This window comes from Meleagris gallopavo, chromosome 1, assembly GCF_905368555.1.
Source record: "Meleagris gallopavo chromosome 1, MGAL_WU_HG_1.1, whole genome shotgun sequence".
Taxonomy (NCBI): Eukaryota; Metazoa; Chordata; class Aves; order Galliformes; family Phasianidae; genus Meleagris; species Meleagris gallopavo.
The window spans coordinates 189,077,137-189,102,628 of NC_139404.1; the positions used below are offsets into that span (position 1 = coordinate 189,077,137).

The 25,492-nt window shown below is 34.6% G+C and overlaps 1 long non-coding RNA gene across 1 annotated transcript in view; it reads left to right on the forward strand.

The window, feature by feature from the left end:
• The window catches only part of LOC146545836 (uncharacterized), a 503,527-nt gene extending 478,994 nt beyond the window's left edge, over positions 1 to 24,533 (forward strand). Inside the window, exon 4 of the long non-coding RNA XR_014881296.1 lies at positions 23,822 to 24,533. This is a non-coding gene — a long non-coding RNA (uncharacterized LOC146545836). The remainder of the gene's footprint in view (positions 1 to 23,821) is intronic.
• The last annotated feature ends 959 nt before the right edge of the window (positions 24,534 to 25,492 follow it).

Consider the following 25,492-nt stretch of genomic DNA (forward strand, 5'->3'; position numbering starts at 1 on the left):
TTTCATTGTAACATATTTGTTTATAATATCTAACAAGCTGCTCTGCTTGAATGCTTGATACAGATGAAACCATTGCCTTCTGCTTGGCAAGTCAAATGAATGCCACTATAGGACTGTTAAATTCTGATAAAACCATACATAAAAATCTGTGTTCTTGGACCCCTCTCTTCAGTGTTACAATCCTCTAAGCAATGAGTATGGGATTCTTCAATGGATTTCTGCAGAGTCAGTGATTGTTCTTTGATGTGCATCCATAGAGTCTGCCCTTGGCTAGAAAATTCCAGAGAAACAGAAAACACCCTTTTCTGGCTAATTAATGAAATTACAGAAGCCTTGCTGCCAGGGAATCAAACGTTGGCAAACAGGTCCCTTTAGGCTCTTTCTGAGAAGGCTGGTGAATACAAGCTGTCTATCCATTTGGCTTTGGATAAAACACAAGGTTAGAAATGGGCTTCCCCCCAAATGCAAATAAAAAAAAAAATTCTGCAATAATTTGGTTCAGATTGCTTTCAATGCAATTATACCGGGTGTGAACAATTATTGCTCTGCACATTCATGCTTCATATTGGGCTACCATACTCTTCATTACTACAGGGTATAACTCAGGAATAGGTTCACCAAACTCAGAAGAGCCACATTCTGTTTTAAAGCAGTTAGAAAAATAAGAGTAAAGCCTATATTGTGATGTTGTGAGAGGAAAAAGGTAACAAGAAATTTGGGGTATATGTTTTAAAAACTGCATGTTATGAGACAGAAAAAGAATTCCTAACTTTAAGGCCAGATTTTTCTTTATTATGGTGCAAAGTTTTGACCCTGTAGCTCTGTCCCTTACAGAAGGAAATGGGACTGCTGGCAAATTCATGGGACTGCTGGCAAATTCTCTGATTCTTCTTCTTCTTGACTTTTCTTTTAATTTTGACTTTTTTTTTTTTTTTTCCTTTTATCCCAGAGAATATGATAGAATTGTGTCTTCAGAGTTTATCTGAGTACTTCCATCCAGTTTTGTATGCAGACAAAGTTCAGTTAAACTTAATGTTCTTCTGTCAACCTGTCCACTGGTTGTGGAACTGGTTTGGAACTTTAAAATACATCAGATAAACATGTAGCAGGACTGAAAGAGTAGAGAAGGTCCTTAGATCTGGAAATCAAAATAAGACAAAAATACTGCACTTTAGCATAGCTGATGACTTAAATGCCTGAGTCTTTAATCAACACATGGGATCTGCCTGCTGGCATGTACTTGTCCTCAGTTAAGTGCAACAGGGATTTACATAATGAATTCTTCCAGTTTAAGTGACTCTTCTTTGTTTAGCATGCTTTGTCAACCTCTGTGTCAGTCCGACTCAGATGCTCTAATGTCACAGGAGTGCATGCCCACCTTGACAGCCACACACTCACCATTACATGTCAACGTAGATATCATTTCATGGCTATCTGTGAGTACAGCAAGCTGTTCATTCTTCATGTGATCAGACTGCAGAGTTCACATTATCTTAAAAGGGCTCAATTGTCTTTTGAATTCCATAATTTTGTTATACAGCATGCTCTACTAAGATTAAAAATGTATTTCCTCCTTAATAACGATTTTGTAAAATTCAGCATCAATCCCAAGTATTGCACCTGGTTTTCCCAGTTCATTCATGGGCCATGTTCAAACGGTATGCAGGTATCATCTTCATTCACTTTTTTTTTCCCTTTGGTCCAATAGTGATTTCTATCTATTGCTGTTGGCAAAATGAAAACAAATTAGACCAGACCTTGACAAACTATTTAGGTTTTCAGATTCATGTTCACAAAGAGTAGGCAGACACTTGGAAAAGATATTTTTTCTATGTGGTACTGTATGGGAACTGCTGAATCACAGCCTGAACCTCTGTAATCATCTGTGGCGTGCAATGAGTCAGCCACGGGAGCACAGGTGAAGGCAATTCACCTGTGCTTTCAGAAGGGGTGGAGCCTGGCTCCACCTTTCCTAGACCCATACTGGTAGCTGACTACCAGTAGGGAAGGATCTCTTTTGGAGATCTACTCCACTGGAGTTTTCCACATGAGCCCAGGATAAAGTGTACCTATAATTTCTGTTTACTCCTTTGGTGTAACAGCTATGTAGCCAAGTTCTCTGCTATACCATAACATCTGTACATTCATTATTTGTACAGGTACTGTATGCATGCAAAGCTGTAAAAGCACTACACTATTTATTGAAAAGGAGTTGATTTTCTGAAAAGTTGTGTTTATTCTATCAGTGTTTTTATTATTTTATTTTATTTTACAAATTGTATTTATTTATCTATTTATTTATTAACTTCTTTAATAAAACCCTAATTGCTTTCCCTTTTGTGAAAGCTAGTAATTAAACTGACATGGAAATTGGAATAGCTAGTACATAGTGAACAGTAGGAATGTGTTTTTACAACAAAAATTTTGAATAAAAATAAAGGGAGTTAATAGGTTATATTGCTTAACCATGAGTGTGCCAGGCACATCTGTGTAAGTGGCTGGCAACAACTTCTTTGTTTGTATTTAAGTAAATAACAAAAATCCCTAAATTTTCACAATACTGAAGATCACGTCTAGTGGGTTACATTAAGTGTTGAAGTAGTTACATTTATTTAAGCACATCAGAAATCAGTTCTTTCTGTGATTCCCAATGCTTTTAGCGGGCTTTCAGTAGTCTGTTTAATCTGTTTTCTAGATCAAAGTTGTCCGTTTTTTTCATATCTGAGCCGTGCTGCACTGTGTTAGCAGTTTTCCTATATCTGAGAAAAGTTGAGCATTTCCAGTTTCTCCTTTGGGGGAAAGGTGAAGGACGATATATACCGCTCATAAAGCCTCTTATAAATCGTTTTTTTCTTTTCCTTTTTTTTCTTTTTTTTTTATGTTAATTTTTAATTTAGTAATTAAAGTACAGCATTTAAAAAAAAAAAAAAAAGTTATACTTTCAAAACTGTGAAAAAGCATATCCACCTGCTAAAATCCTTTCAACCTTTGGAACTGACAGCTCCTTGACCTGTGTCTATTTTAATTTTGGTTTAATCTGTCTTTCACTGACCATCAAAGCTTCTCTCATTTGTTTGGTTTTACTTTTGTCTTTCAGGATTCTTCAAGAACTTGATTATCCCAATAGTGCCAATTATTTTGAAATAGCTCAGGCTCACTTGAGTTCAAAGCAGTTTTTCTGCTGAAAGTTTTCAACAGTTCTTCAAGGTTTCTTTATAGGAGGCTACTGTAGGTCTTCCTTCCTTTTGCCATCTGAAAACTACTGCTGAAATAAATTCAGTACATATTATTATATAAATAGTAGTATATATCCCACCAAGAACACCCAATCCATGACCCAGGCCAACATTGTAGCATTTCCATCCGTTCAGAGCATCAAAACTCAACTGGACAAAGTCCCATGTAACCTGTTGGTTGACATAGCCTGTATAGTAGCGTCGGACTAGATCTCAGGAGGTTTCTTCCTTACCTGATGATTCTGATTGTTAACTAGCTTATTTCAATCAAAAATCTGGTTCGAACCAGAGAAAGAAAGAGAGTTTGTCGATCCTAAAATCTAAATTATTGTCTTGTGAGAACATTCCCTCATCCTTATCTTTTAGCATCACAGATATTCACAGCAGAATATATGTAAGAAATAGCATTACTTATTTGTTGCTAATATCTGTCTTGTCCACTCCAGAGGGAGAGAGCAAAGCTGCCTGTACTGTTTTCAGGAGATAGAAAAAAGAATTTGAAAGTTTGTTTAAATCATTGTGCTTTTATGGGTATATGAAGGTTGTACACAAATAATATTTCTACATCAGGTAGCCTTTGATCTCTTCTTTCAGGTACTCAAATATGACAACACTTTGGACTAAAATATTTGTAGCGTTTTCAAAAAATATTCTATAGCAAAATAGGAAAGAGAGCTGGCAAAATGAAAATGTCACTGATTCTACTGCTACACTGAATATAAATGATAAATACCTATTTCGTTCTATATGAATTTCTAATGACATAGCAGTGAAGTGATGACACTTTAAAGACAATTTGATTTGTTCAAAGACAATTAGAGTATTACAGAATCTGCCTCTTTACTTCTTATTTTACCGAAGATCTAGTGTTAAAGTTATTCTAGTTGTTGATTCATTACCAAAAAAAAATACTTTCCGAAGCTCAACAGATCTTTTCATGTTTGTTAAAAATTTCCTCGTAAGCTTGATTCTTAGGTAGAATAAACTGCAAGTAGATAAAGGTATCTGGCATACACAGAGGAAACACCAGCCATATCTTTCTGTTCATTACTTATAGCTGAATGTATTTTCTCATTCAGATAAATATGATTTCCTGCCCCTCACCTTTTAGGCGTTTGTATTTTCCACATTGTATTTCCAATATTAAAGACCCTTTAAAAGTTTTCAATTTCTTTTGCATGAAGAAAGTGTCACCAGTATCTGACACTGTGTCTCTCATGCATTACTCAAAATAACAAGAGTTTCAGGAGGCAAGTTTGTGGGTCCCCAGTACATTTAGTGAGTGGAATGACTGTCTGATCCTCAGAGAGTAGTCAGGGCATTTATGAGATTAACTTTCAAGAGGCCAAGGAATCTACAATTATTTGTCTCTTCTGAAAAACAGACATAAAACTACCATCTTGTCTACACTTACCTACAACACTAGGAGATTTCTGATCCAATCAATACAAATATCTATCTGATTAAAATTGCATTTAAAAAAAAAAGATGTTTTAAGTAATTAACACATATGAGGATTAATTTAATAACATTCATAGTGGTGACTAATTTCTCTTTATTCCTAGTGGCATCATTAGATACCTGTAAAGCAGACTTCCCTTTGGATATCTTTTTCTCATTATTATTTAATCTAAAATAAATAATCCAATTAAGTGCTATCTAAAGCTGCAGGATTTTTGGTTGAAAAGAGGAGGAGAAATCTCAGATCTTCAGAAGAATAAACAAACTTGCTTCAGTAACTAATCACATATTTTATGGGAATTAACACAGCTACTGATATTCCTCATTTCAGGTACATTGTCTGTTGCCTGGAAATGGATGAATATATACAATCCTCTGCCTATGTCTTTATACAAGTAAAGTAAAAGGGTGCAAACTAGACTATAACTATGCTAGGACAGGACTAAGGTGATAGGAATTTGTAGAATGATAACTGAATAATTTCATGAACAGCCATGGTAAGCCAAGGACACTACTAAGACAGGGCTTGCAGCAAAAAATGTTCTCTTTTACTAAACCAGTTGTTAAAAGTGAAACAGAAGTTGAGCTGTGGGACACAGGAGCACTTCTTTGTACCCGAAATAGAAGTAAAAATCTTCTAAATTCAAGGTGGTCATGGTCTAAAATGTATCAGGAAAAGCTATGTGGTGACGATAGGCTGTTAGCAAGAAAAGTTGATAAAATAGTTGTTACTTAGGGGAAAGAGAAGGCAGGTCGTTTATAGGTTGTGTAACACAGAACTGAATCACAGCAGATCACCAGCACAGCCAGTGTATAACACTACAATGGAAACACAGCATTCCTGATCTTGCATCCTATGCCCTGGAACATAACACATCTCATCAGGGTATCAGTGTCCTCAAGGCAATAATGTGGATGAAGCCAAACAGCAGCTACCTGCCTGGATGAATTCATACAATTAATGAAAAGCAAAAAAGACTGTCTGTCTTCCTTTTCCTCACAAGAAAAAATTATCCTATGACTCTACTAACATCCTCTCAGATCCACTCTGAATTCTAGGATGGCTTAACCTATACCTAAGTATATTGAGCATTTTTTCTTAATCTTAGCTTCTCCTAGTTGCAAAGTTTGAGACTTGGAAGAGACATCTGGTTGTCCAATAGCTTGTCTAAATTTTCCAGCTGTTTGGGTAGTGTGATATATGGTATCCTTTCTAATTAAAATGTTTATCTCATTGTAATGAGAGTAGACATAAGAGAGAAAACTCATAACCAAGTACTGACCATTCATATTTTCAGAAAACAGGGGCATTTATTTACTTGAATGCAGCAATATAATTCAGTATGATGCTTTATCAACAGATGGAAACATTCCTGAAACTTTTTTTAATCTGAAAACCTCAGTTTTCCCATCACTCTGAAATATGGGACATTTTTTTTTGCCTAAAAATGTGAGACTTCTCATGAATCTTTTTGTTCTCTGTAGGGTTTCTACAGAAATTGATTTAACTTCTAAATGTGGAGAGAAGGAGAGAGCTTGAACAGAGCTCAGGTAACTTCATACTCATTCCAATGCAGAACCAACAGATTTAAATCTTCTTAAAAATATAATGCAACAGGATCCACTAGTTTAAATGGTTGCATCATTTTTGGAACTGCATCACCATGGAAACAGAAAAAGATCATGGTCTTTGTACAATCTTTGCCTCTTTGTCCTCTCATACTGAACTCCACAGAGGAAACTTTCACAGTTATCCTTCTTTCAAAACATTTTACAGGGTCACTTTACAAAAGGAGCAATTAACTCACACCAGACACCTCCAGGACTTTCAACAAAATAAGTTTTATACCTTTGTGTCCATGGATAGGCTTTCTATAGATATGATATTATCTTCTGATTCTTTTAGAAGAAAATAGCAGTGATTAGGGATTCTATTTCTCAGATATCAAAAAGCAACCGATTCTGTTCCACACTGCAGGGAAGTTTTACTTGAAGTTTTTATATCTCTGGTATAGATGTGAATTGATAGTGTGCATAATTTAGAGAAGTTCCTTCTAAATGATCCTGTTTCACCTTCCATAACTGTGTGCAATTTCTTTTATTTTATTGAACAGTGAAATACCAAATACACTCTGTCTTCAATTTTTCTATTAATTTGCTTTAAGAACAAATTTTCCATCATTTTCTTTATTTTATTTATATCATTTTTTTCCTTCTAAATAGCTCTTCTACTCTCTCCTAGCCTCTTGTCATTCAATCATAGTTTCTTGACTCAGTTTTTTTTTTAACTATGCACAATTTGCACTATAGCATCTACTGTAAGATTAAAAACTACACCAAATCTATTGTTAGAAAATCCCCTTCGTGTCAGTTGGAAAAGGGAACTGTCTCCCTGGCTTTTAAAATACCATAGATGAGACTAGTGAGAAAAAGTAATCCATTAGGCATTCAAGGCAATATGCAGCTTTTCTCTTTCTATTCCTTAACTCTGTTGTTTGAAAAACATTTCTATTTGATAGTGATTTTTTTCTTCCATTTACAGTCTCTTAGCCTTGAGCACAGCTTTCTTTGTTGTAGCACAACATCCTTTGATCTTCCTTGAGACTGCTTTAGATTGCTTCACCTTGTACATGTGCTGCTCAGTATAATTGTCAGATTTTCTATTATACATTAGAAAAGCAAAAGCAAAATCAGACAAACTAGCAGGTACAGTGGGCCCTGAAGAGCAATGGATTCAATATCATTGCTGTTCTGTAATTAATATCAACAGCAATTTGCTGAGAATAATATGAAAATACATTTCTTCCTCCAAGCCAGAGCTTGGAAGATGTTTTATTAGATAAACAGGACATATTATTTTAGTGTGAGTTCATTAAATGGACAAGTTTTAGTATTGCCTTCAAGACAAGGTGGGTTTGGAAATCTTTGCAACACAGAAATGCATGTGATTAAAAGTTGTTGCTACCTCATCCTCTTTTTAATTTATTTATTGTTTGTTATGTTCCAGAATAATTTTCAGTAGCTATTTATGTTCCTACCTGGTAGCTAATATTTTAATCCATGAGAGGTAGCTCAGGAAAAAAATAGATAAGCCCCTTATGATGCCTATTTGGACCAACTGAAAAAGTTATACGGGCTGAGCAGCATTTAATACTTCAATGGAAAGGTGTCTGAGAGATGAAAATGAGCTGTTAGTGATTGTAAATGGAAGTTTATATGTACATCTTTTTTCTAAGAATCCATCCAGTTCGCACAGAAAAAGTTATCAGAAGAAGTTTATCAGAAACAAAATTAAATTAACATTGTCTCAGAGATGTTGCTGTTGTATAACTACCCTGGCTTACCCTTTTATACACCTATAAACAAATCTCAGATTCATTCTCTGATATTTTATTAAGAGGTAAGTCCATAACAACTTCAGTGATCTCCATCAACCAGATCATCTACTTACCAAAAATCTAGGGTAAATTTACAGACATAAATTGGGATTCTCAAGTTCATTGTGATACACATTTAAATGTTTTTTATGTTAGGGGTCAAATTATTAGCAGAAGTGACATGAAGTACCTTCAACAATGATCCAAATATATATCTCCTTTTTTTTCCCACTTTTGTTCAATGGGCAGAAGCAAGTTCATTTTTTTCTTTAAACATTCCAAAGAAGTCACAGCAAATCTGTAATATAGCTTAAGAATGAAAAGAGAAGAAAACCCTATAGATACCATTTATTTCTTCTAGATGAATGAAACTATCCAAGAGGAAATGTCCAAAAGGACCCTGAAATAAGGGTAGACTTTGGTAATAAAAATAGAACATGAACTGAAAATATGTTTAGTAGTGAGAGACAATTTTTTTTATCATCTTCCACTATTTGCCAGCATTCTCTGTACTGGATCATGTAATAAGTACAATGATCTGTGGAATGAACTTAAATTTTACTTATAGAAAGGAAGATTTTATTTAACCTCTTTAATCTATCTATAGTTTTTCTGATGTTTCAATTACAATATCATATAAATATCCCCAAATTACTACAAAACAGATTTTTCATCTTTAAATTTGGCCTGGAAAAACTCATTACAGTATGGAGACTGCTTAGAAACAAAGCTGGAGGATGAGGGGTAAGCAACATGAAAGTTATATGTCTTGATGTGAATGGTTTGAGCCACGACCTGCACGCTCTGCGGTGTGCTGCTGGACTGAATGGGTTCATCAAAATCAGTGATGTTTGTGCCAACTGGGTAATAGAGTGTAGCAGCAAACATAGGTGATGAAAATCTCAAACTAGAGACTTCAGAGGACCAAACAGAGTTCCTTTATCATGTTTCTTTGGTAATGTTGTCTTATAAAATATCACTGCTGATATTTCATGTCTTAGGAGACAGTTTAGGCCTTTACAATGAAAAGATGAGACATTCATTGAGACACGGCAGCATATAGATAATATCCAGCACACTTTACCACTTCCAGCAGTATTAATTACATGCTTGCTCAATGATTTCATTCCACATAATGCAGAATATAAAATATAAATATAAAAAATATTTAAAATATTAAAATATAATGCAGAATATAAAAAATCTGAAGTAATTGTCAGTCTATATGTGGAAAGAAAAAACAGTGAGCAATGTATCTCCGTTTCCTGTGTCTAGTAGTTTTTATTATCTATGAATGAATCACAAAATCATGCTTAAAACAGTGGTAATCTATGTGGGATTCTAATAATATTGTCACCATTTTCAGCCAGACCTTTGTCACCCACCAGCCATACCTTTGAGCCATGCTGTACACTCCAGCAGAAAAAGTGCATAATACTTTTGATTGAGATTATCATGTAATGTGAGTCCACAGTATTCTCCATCTAGCTGCATGCAGCAGGCTAGTGTTGCCTAAAGTACCTTTTTTTAAAAAAAAAAAATGGTGATTTTTGTTGACTGTAAAATTTGTATATGAAATAAGACAATTTTTATCAACCTGCATTAAAACTTTGAAGCATAATTATATTACTGTAACATTTGGAAACTGCATTTATAAATCTGTTCCCCTTCCACTGGGAATTGTACACATCTATAACAAAAAGAAGTTCCTACACAATTCTTTTAATGGCATGTGGAAAAGATGTGTAGCTACAGCAAACCAGAAATGGGAAGAAAATTTAACAGTAAAACTATTATAAGTCAGTCCCCAGTCAATGTCCAGCAATTATTGAATGAGAATTTATCATTGGTGACTGGAAAATCCATGTTGAATCAGAAACTCTTTTCCCAAATGTCATTTGAATGTATTTGTAGTGTGTGTGTATATATATATATATACATATACATATTTGATTCTTCCTCTGCTACAGATTATCTATCTTTTCATGCGTGCTGATCTCTTTGAAAAGCATTATTCTAAACTCATATGTACTGCTGTTAACACAGTAAGGTATGTCATTGCATGCAGTGCAATGAAGACTTAGCTTTTGCAGATAGGGAATGGTGGGTTGTTCAGAATTGCCTGAAGACATGGGAGCTAGGAGGAATCACGCTTTTGGAAGACCACAACACTGAGCAAGGAGAAAAACTGCCAAAATGTTTTTAATGTTGTATAGACATGAGCCAAGATATAAGATGTCCCATGTAATAAGACTGCTCATTACATTTCTTATCTACTCAGAAAATCATCTGTTCGTGTTATATTTTCATTATTTCATAAAGTGAAAAAGTCTGTGCAGAGGGACAGAAAGGTTTTCAATGTATCTTTTAAGAATTAGACAAGCCCAGAGATGGTTTAAGGTAAAAATTATTATTTCATTCATATCAACCAATGGAAAATAATAATAATAAAATAAGATGGGAAAAAAAAAAAAATCAAACAAAGTCTCACCAGATAAAGAATTTGAGAAGAATTCTTATGTGCCTGCCCTATGAGGAGAAAGGACCATATGTGAGAGCTGTGAAAATCATTTTGTGCATCTTCCAAAGGCATCTGATTCAGTGACTAAAGATGCAGTATTAAAACTGTGACAGTGAAAATGCTGAAAAAATCAAAGCTCAGGGGGGGATTTGTTTTGGGTATATGAATCTAATGTGCAAAGGATATTGAGAGGGTCATGAGTGATACTCAATGCTATAGAATGCTTTTTTAAATATATATTTACACTAAAGTAATTCAAGCTTTCTTAACCTGACTTTATTTCACTGTACTAGAGCTCAATTTATTACAAAGCCTGCAACTGAGAAAATCAAAGTTGAAAGAGAAAAGATGAACACAGTCGAATGCAATGTTATATTTAAACAGAAGGAAAAATCTTTAATTTTCTGTTCCATTCTCCTCCTTAACCCCTCATGACCTTGTATAACATTTTTAACTCGTGGTTCACTGACAAGGCTCCAGCCTCAATATTCCCTCTGAATTAATTTATTACTTAATGAATTAACTTCAGTGAAATTACTCACAGAGATAAAAAGTAGGCTTATAAATCACAGTCTAAAGGTTGAAATATTCCTATGAAAATACTTTCACATTTAGTTCATAGACATAGAAAACTTGTATTTAGGCTCTATCAAAGGAAAATGTGTTTGTATGCCAATAAGATACTTAGGTATCACCGACTGTGCTCACAGAGCAAAGAGTGATTTTACTTTTGGTAGGAGCTTCTGCTCTAAGTTGTTTACAAGTGATAAACTACAAGATAGATAGAAAACTATAAATTGTCCCAAGCATGTCATCTCAGATTTCAGGAATTAATTCAGTGAGAAATTTCCTTTTTCTTAAATTTAACCTGAGATTTTACTAACAAAGAAACATGGAATCACAACAGTTAGTATATAAGAAACTTGTCAGGTGGGAAGCAAAAGGCTGTGATATTTTGCCACTAGTTTGCCTTTTTTTCTCTCATCAGTCAGTGGTGCCTGACACTAGATTGACAGCACATGACTTTTAGGTAACTTCTTTCTTGAGCATGGCTAAAAACATCACTTTCAGGAGCAGAAGTAAGAGATGCTGTCTACAAAATGCAAGTTCAGTACATAATGCAATTGAGGAACGATTTTTTAAATTATTATTACTATATATATATTCTTAAATTTCTAAGCAGATCATTTTTTGAGAGAAAAGATGTTTGTTGTTTGTTTGTTTTTGAATGTACGTAAGAAGATCAATAAATCAAAAGATCTCTTGAATGAATTTATTAACTCTTCTACTGCCATCCTTCATGGAAGATGCCTCGAATAGATGAATAAATGGTACAGCTTCTATAGATGAAGAAATATTTCAAAGGAAATCAGTGTAAAATGACAACTAACTCCATTCTCTAGACATCTTGTTCAACAGCTTAAAGGTGTTTGTACACCACTCCCTCACTTCGCATATAGTAAGATCATAGCTCCTTGTCTGCACAATACTACAGGATAATTAAGTCCAGCAAGAAGTGTTATAACATATGAAAAAGAGCAGATTACTAAACTGAGATCAATTTATATACTTAGGATGAGAAATATTCTCTGCTAGTACTCTATGTTTTCATATGAAAAGAATTACATTTTCCAGAATTTTAAAAACAAATCAAAATGTCATTGGAAGGCAGGCTGTGGTTTAAAACATCTGAAAAGCATATTTTTCTCCTACAAAAATTCCATTGGGAGATTTCGACAACCCTTAGATAGATAAATGTCTTAATGAGTTTCTATAATAAAAAATGAGTTTTTGTTGATGTTGTTTTATTTTTATTTTTATTTTTATTTTTACAATCTGTACATCTTAAGCATCTTTTAGAGATTATCCAAGAAGAAAAATGCAAGCATTATATTCAATCTCATAATCATTGATTATATCCAGCTATCATAAGTCTGTCTTATTTATAAATGGAATAGAAATCTATGCTTAATTACTGATTATGCATTGCGGATTCCATCTTATATATACACTATCAGAGGAACTTATACAGACACAAAGTTGAATCAAAAAATGCTATAAAATAGTGCATAGAGTATGTATGTATCAGAGAAGGAGAAACATTGTTCTGGGATATATTTGCAACTAGGTGTTGATATTTCTGTCAAAAAATTATGATGGAAATCCTGGAGGCAACCTTCCATGTAAGATCTTTAAATAGACCGAAAATGTAATCATTATTTTTTTAAGTATATTCAGAGTTATAGAATGATTTTAGCTGGAAATAACCTCTAGAGATGGTAAAGTCCAGCCTCTCAAAAAAAGCAAGAATAACCTTGAGCATAAGTCAGGTTTCTCAGATTTTCTTTTGGACAAGTTTTTGGACCCACAAAATTGTAAGATATTAACGTTATTATATGATTTTTAGTGATATTTTTCATGACTTGATTATGTGTAGTTCAAATGTGAACTGCATAAAGAATAGGATGCTTTGGAGGGGAAGGGACAGCTCAGAGCTAGCTCTCACACCCACACACCCACCACACACACTCAGTTGAATCAGAACCAATGAGTATTACATGTCACATGCACTTGTGCTGCTTGGTTATTAAAGCACAGTAATTATACACAATATTTCAACCTACTTAGTGAAGTCTCAAAAGAAAATAGAAACCCAAAGAAGTGAAGACTGTTCAATGAAAGATGGACAGACGAATACTTTTTCGTTGAGACAAATAATATGGAACTATGCTTAATTTGTGAGGAAACTTTGACAGTTTTCAGATATTACAACTTAAGGATATGTTATATGCAAAAATATGCTGCTCAGTTTGGTGCATTTCAAGGAATGTTTCATAAAGAGAAAATAATGGAACTAAAAAAAAAAAGAGCGTCTTCTCATTTTATATGTATATATATATATTAAGTTACAACTCAAACTCTATTATTAAAGCTAGTGATAGCAATCTGTGAACAAAACCACTTTGTGAGTTTGTTAAGCAATGTATGGAAAGCATGGAAGGTATAATTTGCCATTATAAATAAAGCATTTTTTTTTCTTAACTCAGCTTTTCTCACCAGACCAGCCAGGTGAATTGAAGAAATAGGAAAATCTATTGAAAGAAATACTTCTTATTTCAAAATTTATTCTTTTGTGGTAGATGAAAGCATAGATGCTATGGATACAGTTCAACTTGCCATCTTCATCAGAGAAATTGACAAATAATATAATGTCACTGAAGAAATGGCTTCTTTGCTGCCATTAAAAGACACAACTATATCTCTTGATTTTTATGAAGCAATAGAAATTACATTGAAGAAATTTTCATTAACCTATGTTGGCATATTTGGTATAGCTACTGATGCCATAGTATGGCTGGTAAAAAAGAAAGACTTCTAAAACTAATAGAAGATGACACAATTGCCACTGGCAACTCACTTTTGATGAAATTTCGCATCTTTGTCCATCAGGAAAATCTATGTGCAAAATCATTAAAAATGAATAATGTTGAGCAAATTGTCATCCAAATTGTGAATTTCAGTCAGAGATTGTATCTTAGTTTCTCAAGAGAGCGGATGCTGATTATGAAGACACCATTTAAAACTTTTCTGAATTAAGGTGGTTAAGTGTGGGTAAATTGCTAAAATGGTATTGTGATTTATAGAATCACAGAAACATACAATTCTTAGAGGTGGTTAGGGACCTTTAAAAATCATCTAGTCCAGCTCCCCTACAATGAACAGGGACATCTACAGCTAGATAAAGTTGCCTAGGGCATGATCCAGCCTGGCCTTGAAAGTCTCCAGGGATGGGGCATCCACCACATCTCCCTCGGATCTTTTTCGTGTCCCTCCTCTGGACACGAAAGTAGTCCCTCAGAAAGCTCAAGTAGTTCTGTGTCTCTCCTGTACTGAGGACACCACATCTGGATGCAGTACTCCAGGTGAGGTCTCGCCAGCGCAGAGTAGAGAGGCAGGATCTCCTCCCTCACTCTTCTTTCAATGCAGCCCAGCATACGGTTGGCTTTCTGGGCTGCAAGGGCACAGTGCTGGCTCATGCCCAGCTTCCCATCCACCAAAGTTTCCAGGTCATTTTTGGCAGGTCTGTGCTCAATCCTTTCCTCCAGCTTGTAGTGGTAGTGGATGTTGCCTCGACCCAAGTGCAAGACTGCACTCAGATTTGTTGAATCTCATGAGTCTCACCTGGGCCCATTGCTTAAGCCTGTCTAGGTCCTTCTGGATGGCATTCTGTCCCTCCGGTATATGACTGCACCCCACAGATTGGTGTCATAATTGTGAAATGCAATGTACTCATCTACGTACTCAAAAGGAAAATTTGAAGAAGCCAGAGAATGCCAGAATTTTAGGATGAAAATTGGCTCGCAAATTTAATATTTTTGGTGATTTTGACCACTTATTTAAGTTAGTTAAACATGCATCTTCAAATGGAAAATCTACTTAACTGTGCTATGTTTCAAACCATAACAATCATTTGAGTGTCTTCTAAACAAGAAAGAAAACCTTGACACAGTGAAAGTGAATGATTCAACTGAACAAGAGTTTCTCCGTCAGTCTTAAGGCTGAGCATTTCAATCTACCAAAGTGAGATGGATACTTGGTTTAAATTTCAGTTTCTGGCATTTAATTTCATTGGTTTCTATTAATGAGTTCATTTTATAATGCTAAAAATAAAATATAAAAGACAAGAAATCTCTAGTTTAATTAAATGAAAACCTTGTTATTATTATTCTAAAGAGGTCATGAACATTAGTGGAAATATTTAATATTTACATATACATGTTTGAGGTTTCTACCTAACAATGTGCAGACACAGTACTTCATAAAGTATCCAGAGAGCAAAACTGAATCCCTCAGAATCAGAAAAGGTACATTAAAGATAATCATGTAGTTATCATTATGTCATGAAGTGTAATTGATAGTGGTATTCAAAATTAATGGCCTTTGTAGTTCAGTAGATTAATGCACACTGAACAAATCTTCCTGCCTGGAATTTCATCAGGAATCCAGAGGCAGATTTAATGTGAATGATGGAGGAAGTCTTTTTAGTCTGTACTGAAAGCTGGAAACTTCTCTGTGTTGTTTTCTTTTTTTCTCTTTTTTTTAGTATCCTGACATTATTCATAAATAAAATTTATCAGCCATCAGATTTGCCTAGAATTCAGCAGCGTGTCCTAAGAAAACGTAAATATATGGTGGATACAGTTTTGATGGTTTTCTCATTAGTTCTCAGCAAATGAGTTCATTCATGTGTTCTGTGAAATGCGATTCAAAATTGTTAGAGGCTGCAGTTTTAAAGAGAATGTTCTTAAAATGCTGATTACCTTGTTTATTTCTGTGCTATAGTAAGTTACCCCTTTTCTTAAAAAAAATTAATGAAGACTGGATTTATATAAGTCAAATTCTGCTTTAAGAAAATCATGCAAATATTCATCCATATCTTTAATAGCTTTGTCATTTCGTATTTAAATGGTTATAAGACAAAAATCAGAACACAGCATAAGATTTCAATTACTACTATGGGAAATCAATGCAATTGTCACAGAAGAAAAAAAAAATCATATAATAAATAATGTCTTTTTCCTCCAGCATTATTTTATGATTTTATCATTAATTTATTTTTAAAATTTAAACACTTCCAAAAATAAGTTATTCTGAACTTTATTTTTTTAGGTAAAACAAAGAACATTTTATTCCAAATTATGTGGAATGTATATCTATTTTTAGTAGTCTTGTTACTCAACATAATGAGGTCCTTGTATAGAGAGGTGATAGTCTTCTTCATTACTGTCAAAACTGGTATCCATTTTAGCTTCCCATTCCTGCCCTGGAAATGGCCTTTTCTTCAGTACCCTGGAGCAAAGCCAGCTACACATTTCCTCTGTCAGCTAGATTTTCCTTAGAGAGGGAGGATTCCCAGTAGTCTTACTAGCTCAGCATTAGGGTAATAGATCAGTGCAAAGGAGCTGTACTAGAAGCCAAAGATTTAAACCAAAACAGCCTGAGTTTCATTATAATAATTCATTATAATCAAATTCAAATCTACTTGCAAATTGTTTTCAAATGAATTAGATAGAGTTTAACTATCTACATTATTACTGACTGAGTTTTTAGGATATTGTCTCAGAATGATGCTATGGTCACAGTGGTCTGTGTACATATTGCAAAGGAATATTACTATTATGCAGTTCCTAGTTTTCTGTCAATAAAACTGAAATTTTCAAGAATATTTGCTTGCAGACTCTTTCTTCTGGAACTGAATTTCTGCATTCACTATCCACTCATGTATTCTTTGTTATATATTAAAATCAAAGTGTCATACACAATTACAGTTGGAAAGTTCTTCTGAGATTATCTCATTCAACTTTGTGTAAGTCTTCTCAGCTTCTCAGACCATTTTTCCAGTGCTTAATCACTGTCATAATGAAAAATAGTACTCTGATACCCAAGTAGAATTTCCCTTTTTCACTGTGGATCTCAGAGATGAGTTTGGCATCAGCTGCTGATTGCCTTGACAGCTTCTGTTTAACTGTCCCCAGTTTATACGCTGCTATATCATTCTAAGGAACACAAAACTAACAATAGGACTCCTGTAGTCTCATGGAAGCTGAGTTATGGGCAATCATGATTTCCCTCAGTCAACTGGTTGCTAAAGCAACCCCATTATTTGCTTAGCCCTTATGTCAGTAAGGGCATGTTGTGGACTTTTCTGCAGATCTAATTCCCAGGCAGCTGGTCCTCACACTGTTTTTCCATGGAGTTCTTCTATCTTTGCACGGCTCAGCTAGTTCCTCCATTGTTTTGTTCCTATTCTCCAAATTCTGCAGTTAGCCACAGAGCTCTTGGAGGCTGAGAGAAGGTATCAGTAAAGAATGAGCTAGGAAAGTAGAATGTCATGATTGTCTGCTTTTCATCACTGCCACCAACATCAATTCAGCTTGAAAAAGAGCATTTTGCTTGGACTACCTTTTGCTGCTTATGTACTTGCAGAAATGCTCCTTGTTGCCTTGCACATCTCACGGTAGACTGAACACAAGCTGAGATATGGCTGTGCAAACACTATAATTGCCCATTCACCAGATGTCTCCATAGTCCCTTTACACAGCCCATCTCTGCTTCTATCTTCTGTGTAACTCCTTTGAGCCAAGTCTCGATTTCCTTGTTTATCAATCTTTATTTCTGCTAAATCTACTCAACTCCCTGTACACTGGGATGAACTGGATGAATCCTTGCACTTTGAGGAGATTGTTCTTGAAGATCATCAGTCAGGTTTTCTAGACCCTTTGTGCTTCAAAACAGACTCCTACGGGATCCCAACTAACAAATTTCCTTGAGTCCTGAGGGCAGCAACTTTATTCTGCTACTCACATTCTTCACTTCTCTCAGGATTTCATAAACTGATTTCAAGATCATTGCAGTCAGCTATCACATTACTAAATATGCATCAGTATTACAATTGTGAATAACAGATGCAGATCCCACTTATTTTGCATGCTACCTACAGTCCTTTTTAGTAAAAGCTACCCCATGCAGCCCACCAGCATCTGTATCAAAATAATTTGGAAAATTATTGGTTCTGTGTGAACCTCCTAGCAAATACCCTCTGAACCAAGACCAGTGATCAGGAGACTTCAAGAAAATTTCATCTAATGTCTCTTTCTGATGAAGGCAATCTAGCAGATTCCTGACATAATATACTTTTTTCTCATGATCACTTCAGTCTGATCCTGATCCTTGGCACCCTCTGCAGAATTTTTGCCTCTTCCTTTGGAGGATTTAATATGTGCTATTCATTCATATGCTGTCCATCCTTCCATGTTCCTTATGCACATCTGTCTATCACTAAGTTAATATGTTTCTGTCTTACAAATGATGCCGTCAGTCATATCATAGTTATGATATTATACTCCCAACTCCTTCAGAATAATTTCTTCAGAAGTTAAATTCCCTTAGTTATATGAATCACTTTTGTTGATATTAAAGCAGTCATACAGTCACTTTCTGTTTCAAAAAGTTTTTTACAATCCTAGTGCCTGGATTACAGTGGCGTATGAAGGAGCCATATGTTGTTACAATCTGGGAAATGGATGAAGACCATCAGATCATATCACACAACTAGCATACAAGCTTCTACTCATTGGTCATATAACAATGAAAAGATCTTATAATATTTAGGGGAGATTTAGACTGCATATAGAGAAGTTTTTTACAGTAAAGCGAGGCACTGGAAGAGTTTGCCCAGGGAGATACTGAATGCCTTGCCCTTGAAGACATTCAGGGTCAGGCTGGATGGGGATCTGAGCATCTGATCAGGCTGTAGGTGACCCTGTTCATCACAGGGAGGTTGGACTAGATAGCCTTTAAAACACTGATGATTCTATGATTCTATAAGTCTATCAGTACTTCAAGCCATATAATTTATCTTCAGTACTGCTGATAACAGTGAAATCTGCGTGGAAGAAACTTAAATTATTCAGCTACCTTATATTTGTATTCTGTGGTTGGTACCTTTTCTAATGTTACTGTTTCTGTGATATATAGATCTATCACAACATGTGCTACTGTGCTCTAAATTTTAACATGCTAAAAAAATAAAAAGAAAGCAAAAATAAAAATGCAGTCATTAGAATTCTCATGGGTTTGGCCATTAATATTTCAGTTTAGGTAAACAGGAACTTTGCCTAATTTATTAGTTCTCATTATATCTTGCGTGTAGAAGCTGAATTCTCCTCTGTTTGGGAAATTCCCCATCTGCTTGGAAAATGATATTTCTTCTCTGCAAATTAATCTAGCAAGAAAAGACATAGTTGGGTAATATTTTAGAAAAATTATTTCATTTGTCACCAACCAAATTGTCATGATTTTGACCCACTTTGAAATTAGTTAACGTTTGCTTCCTTTCTCATGTTTAATACATTATTCATTTTGATTTTCACTACAGTTGCTTTGTGTTTCTGGAATGGGGATATGTTGTATAGTCACTTTTAGGAGCAATGGAAACACAACATTTGTCAAGGTGTCATAGTGAACAATGAAACCTCATTATATGTCACTCGGAAAGCTGAATGAAAAGTGATGCTACATCTCGGCAATTTTATTCCTAAATCATGGAAGATGAAAGACAAGAAATAAGTTTTCATTGCTTTGATAGTATTCTGGTTTGATTTGTTCTCTAAGAGCTCTTGCATAAGTCAATCTTGATATTCTCCTTCTTGATCTCTGCTGGAGTTTCTGGGAATTTTACCAATGATTTCACTGGGAACAGAAATAAACCCCAAGTGAATGAAATTACCCATGTATAAGAGTTTGCAAAATGAGATCCTCCAGGGCAGAGGCTGTCAATTTTCTTTGCAATGCACAGCACTGCAGACATTCTTCCTACTAGACTAAAAAAAATAAAAAAAAGATCTTCAACATGGCATATGGCATGCCATACTACTTTTTTACTGTTATCCTCTCAAAAATGTTAAGTAATTATTTAAGTAGAAAAAACTGTAAGTACAAACAGTTCAGATTGATTAAAGAACTATGAGTTGGAAGTCATCATTTTGAATTCAGTAAAATTGCTGATACTGAATGCTTGCACTGTATTTTTGGACAAATGGCTATCTCCGTTTCTCTTCTTACTTTTCACATTTTTTAACTACCTGGGTATACGGCTTTTCCTTACAAATGAGAATCTTTGATACTATAGTAATGAAATATCTCTACTCAGTAAACTCAAAGACAAATTGTTTTATCCATGTAATTGATTATAACCTAAATATTCAGATTCCACAGAATAACATCTCTTTTCTCAATGTTTAAACTTGCACACTTTACATTAAGATGACTTCTTTAATAGCAAAAACCTTGGCAGAATGAAATATTTTACATTTATCAAAAAAACAGGCAATATAGTTTATTTGTCCTTAAACTGAGAATATCTTCAACATAGATTAAACAGAAGTATCATCAGTGTTCACTGGGATTACCTGCAATCTTACAAGTTCATCTTTCTCTAGAACAGAAGTTACTTCTATGGGTGTGGGGTGACCTCAGAATCAAGGCGTCCTAGCAGTATGATTTGTCTCAGTCTAGAAATTTCATTAGAAAATGTTTACGCAATAAAAGATGTTAAAAAAGCAAACAAGCAAACAACAACAACAAATTAGATAAGCTGAGGATGACAATATAGAAACATAAGCATAAGCTTTACCATGTTGACATACAGCCACACTGTCATTCACTGTCAAAATTATAGGGTGTAGCATCACATCTTTTCCTGTCAAAATGTTCCCTCTGACAAAGGTCAGTGCCTTCGTGACATAAATCCGTTATCCTATTATTGTCAGAAGTATCATGAGAAGCAAGGAATAGAGTCAAATGCTTGGAACACATAGAATCAATGCAGCTTAATTCAGGAAAGGGCCACATTTCCCGTTTCCCATTTCCTTTTGTCAGGCTGCCAGGCATCAGCATGAGTGTTCATTCTCACAATCTGTTTGTGTTCCAATGAGTAATAGCTTTTTACTGGCCTGGAAAATGACTATCCTATTACTACCAAAGTGCATTCATGGGATCAAGTGCCTTTTGAATAGTTAAGTACATTGTGCCCTTTAAATAGACCAGACGGTCTATTTAAGGTTTCAGATGAAACTTTAAAAAACTATGTCCAATCTGCTGGAAAATTAAAAATACAGTAAATTCAGTGCTAAAATCAGGCATATTTATGAGCTACTCAAATATACAACCACTTAAAATAGTTTGTTATTCAGTGGAATTAATGGGGTTTTTCTTCTTCACAAGAGCCAACATTTCCAGAAAGTCATATGCATTTGTAATAGACGGAAAATAAAGTAAAATAATAATACCTGGCATAAATTATGCCAAATCGCTAACAGCAGTGTTCTGTTTCACATGCATCTGATAAGATCCCAATCTATTATAAAAATAAAGATCACGACTTTCTTTCAGTAACACCAAGGTGAAATGGACTATGTACAAGTGAAATCACTAAACACACCAGTATAAAGCTGAAATAAATACTAGGACAATTAAGCATACTGGACATTAGCCTGAGTTGATTAAAACATGCATAGTGTCAGTCAGTGACAATGATAGAAATCAGCTTTTCTACAGGACTGGCCTGTTTTTTGCCATCAGCAGGAAGACAGGGCTGAAGTCAAAAGACCACAGCATACAAGGAAAAAATTTGAAAGAACTTTATGAGCATACTTGCAGCCTCCTAAATCGGATACCTAGATTGAATTCACACATGACATGAATTTGCCATTGTCATCACAATGCTACAGTCAAGTTGGCACAAATCTTATGAAAATGAGGGTGAGTGAGAGGAGAAAACTAGAATTTACAATCTCGTGTAACTTGTAAACTCTACACTCAAGTTTTAAGCATTATTTAATCTCAGAGTATGGAATTGCAGTGCTGCAGAAGTAGATTGCACTATTTTTCATCTCTATTAACTCTGTGATCTACACTAAATTACTTTTTCTTTTTCAGTTGAAAATCAAACAAAAGCTTTGCAAATTTCATATATAAAACACCTGCTGATCCCTTGTTATGAGTGAATGGACCTCTGGGATTTACAATTCTAATAACAGGAATTTAAAAGAGGAGCAAATAGAAAAGGTGTATTGTTTGCTTGTTTGTCTGACAGCCTCGTATCTTTGCTTAGGAACTGTAAATGGAAAAATACAGAAACTTGAAGACAAAAAAAAAATGCAAACACTCTTAAATAAAATATTGAAAACCAATCCTTCATTTCCTAAAAAAAAAATGGATTTAGAGCTTCTGTTCCACCTAAAACTATTTTCTATTTTAAGGACCTCATCCATCCCTTCTCTTGTCTCATCCTGTAGCTAGTACAACTGGAGAAACATTCCTGTTAAAAGTCAAATAACTCCACAGCTTTCAGAAAGCCTAGTAGCTATACATTTCCTTCTTCAAGATATTTGGTGGTTTCCAGTTGTAGCTTTAATGTCCTCTTGTTCACTTTAAATACCGATTCTACATGTTATCATTGACAGAAGTCACTGTCTTCATATTGCTTTATCACATTTGCACTCCATGATTGGGAAGAAGGAATTGGAAGCTTACAAAAGCAGAAATCTAATACCTTCAGAGAAATCTTTTCAATGGGGTATTCAGCTCTGCAAGAGGGTTCTGTGGGGAATTATCTGAATTATGCAATCAAGAAATTCTTCACTGCAAGGCTGTTGGGACATTGGAACAGGTTGCCCAGAGAGGTTGTGAATCCCCTCTCCTTGGAAACATTCAAGGCCAGTCTGGATGGGGCTGTGAGCAAACTGGTCTAGAGGGAGATGTCCCTGCCTATAGCAGGGAGGGTTGGAACTCAATGATCTTAAAGGTCCCTTCTAACCCTAACCATTCTATGATTCTGTGATTCTATGAAGTTAATGGTAAATGAGGTATAAAGGAGGAGGCAGAAATTTGGATTTGAAACAAGATCTCTAGCAGGTAAACTTGAGGATAAAGATCAAGGTTGAACTTCAAATCTGGTTGATAGTTAAGTTTACAGAAAAAAAATCTAAAAGCTTCTTAAAATGAGTGATGTGTCTTAGATACTTTTTCTGACTTCACTGACTGGGATGGGAAATAGGGAATGCCAACAATTTCATATTTTCATTACTTATGAGGCTGCGTACTTTAACTTTTGTATTGATTCTCTTAAAATTGCATGAGGAACACAAAGATAATATGTTTGTTAATATTTTAACAGATACTATTAATAATTTTTTATTTACCCTTAAGAGCCTGAATTTTTTAGTTTCATTATTCTTATATCTTCAATAAATGCAAAAAGAAAATATGATAACCCCTGGAAATGATGATGCGGAGCTAAAAATAAACAACATCTAAAAATCCAGAGAGAAGATTCCGCTCCTGTTTTGAAATTTTCCGATTACTCATATAATGAAAGATAAGATTAGAGACTATTTCAATCATTATTAATTTCCTCTGTCATTTAGTATAGATATCAGTCCTGGGACCAGAAAATTAATATTAGCAACAAACATGTCTATATTTTCACCTATATTCAATGCTAACAAAAAAGAGGGTGTATATCTTCAAGAATTGCTAATATGCAAAGTTTTCATCACCCTGAATATCTCTATATAATTGTGATTCTGATTATAGCTTTTATTCTACATATGTGTTGATTCTTTTTTCTTTTTTTTTTTTTTTTTTTTTTTTCTGTTTCTTAGGAAGTTTGCTAGATTTTCACTGGATTTGTTCAGGCATCCCACTGCTGTTAATAAGGTAAGAGTATTAGATGTGGACTAAGAATATTTTAAGAAATTCCTGTCACAATGAGTGTAAAGTCAATTAAGGATTTATGTTTTAGGGTTGGTGCTGGAGACTTTGCTGTGTGAGACAAGCAGGTTTTGTCAAAGCAAAAAAGTGCTGTAAAATGAAAGGAATGAATAGAGCAATTAATTTTATGCTTTGAGTGCAGAGTGTTAATTGTTGACTTGGTCTTGGAAGTCGTATAACCATTAGGTTAATCATGGCTCCTGAAGAAGGCTTAGGGGTATTTGTACTCTACACACTCACTAAGTGTGGTAGAGGGAAGGACAAGTCTCCATCCCCATTCTCTTGACTAGGATTGGAAGTGTCCATCACAGTCAGGCCATGTACATACAAAAGAGATATTCAGCTGGTTATTTTAATGGTAAAGATTGAAAGTGAAGTGTTGTTATTTCATTTCATTTTTTTTTTTTCTTCCTCCCATTAAAAACAATCTGTTCTCATTTTTCTCTAATAAAGTTGATATATTTTTTTGTTTTAATCTTGAGTGGCCGAATCCTTTCAACTGTGCAGAAATTTGTTTCTTGTCTACTTCCTTTGGAAATAATCACTCTGATGAAGTGCTAGTTTTGCCATTTCAGTGTGGGGAAGTCTTCCTAAGAATTTGATAACCAGGCACCAAGTCTGATGTGCGATGAATTCTTTTGTGTAATATATTCATTGGTGGCTTGATTAAAGATGACATTCTGCTAATCATGAAAATAAATAAATTGTAGTATTTTTCAACATTGTTCGTTGAAGTACAGATGGCAAAGTTCCAACCTGAATGTATGTTTGCAATTAGCAGCAAGTGGTTCAATCTCAAGGGGTATTACAGTTTATTTCCATTGAAGAAATGGCTGGTTTAAGTAAGATACGTTTTATCACAGAATACTGTGAATTATTATTTAGCAGAAAAGTAAGGCACACTTCCATTCCCTACATGCAGTTCTGCATTGATGTAGCAAGGAAGGCACTATTATAATTTACTTTCATGTTTATACTTAAATTATCTCAGATTCTTGAAACAGAATAGAGCCAATGAGTGCATTTTACTCAGGCAGAAGATACTGTACAACTTTAGACCACAGAAAACTGGCACTGACATTCCTAGGAAATCAGAAAGAGGTGTCAAGCAAATTCCTGTTTCAATTCAAAAGGAATCAGACACAGATGTAAAGACTGACTTGATGAAGACAGTGTTTTAAAATACATTTTTTTTAACTTCACCTTTTTCTTTTGTCCATTTTTTAAAAAGTTTTTACCTTCTTAGAATCTAGAAATTTGCATTACATGGGACTCATGAAACTAAACTTGCTTTTTTAAAAAAAATTGCAGAGATGTGAGTGGTGCACCAAAATTAAAAATATTTAATGGACAGATTTAAACCTAATGTCATATGCCTTTATGGGACTTATATTTATTTATTATCTGTCCCTTATGCCTGGTTAGCCAAGCAGAATTCTCTCCAACTCCTTTACTCTGAAATAATACATATTTGATGAGATATCGTTTAAGGGGAGGGCTGTTTTCTGTATTCTACATTTTGTCATATTTGTTGTCTTTTTTTTTTTTTTTCATGTTTTATG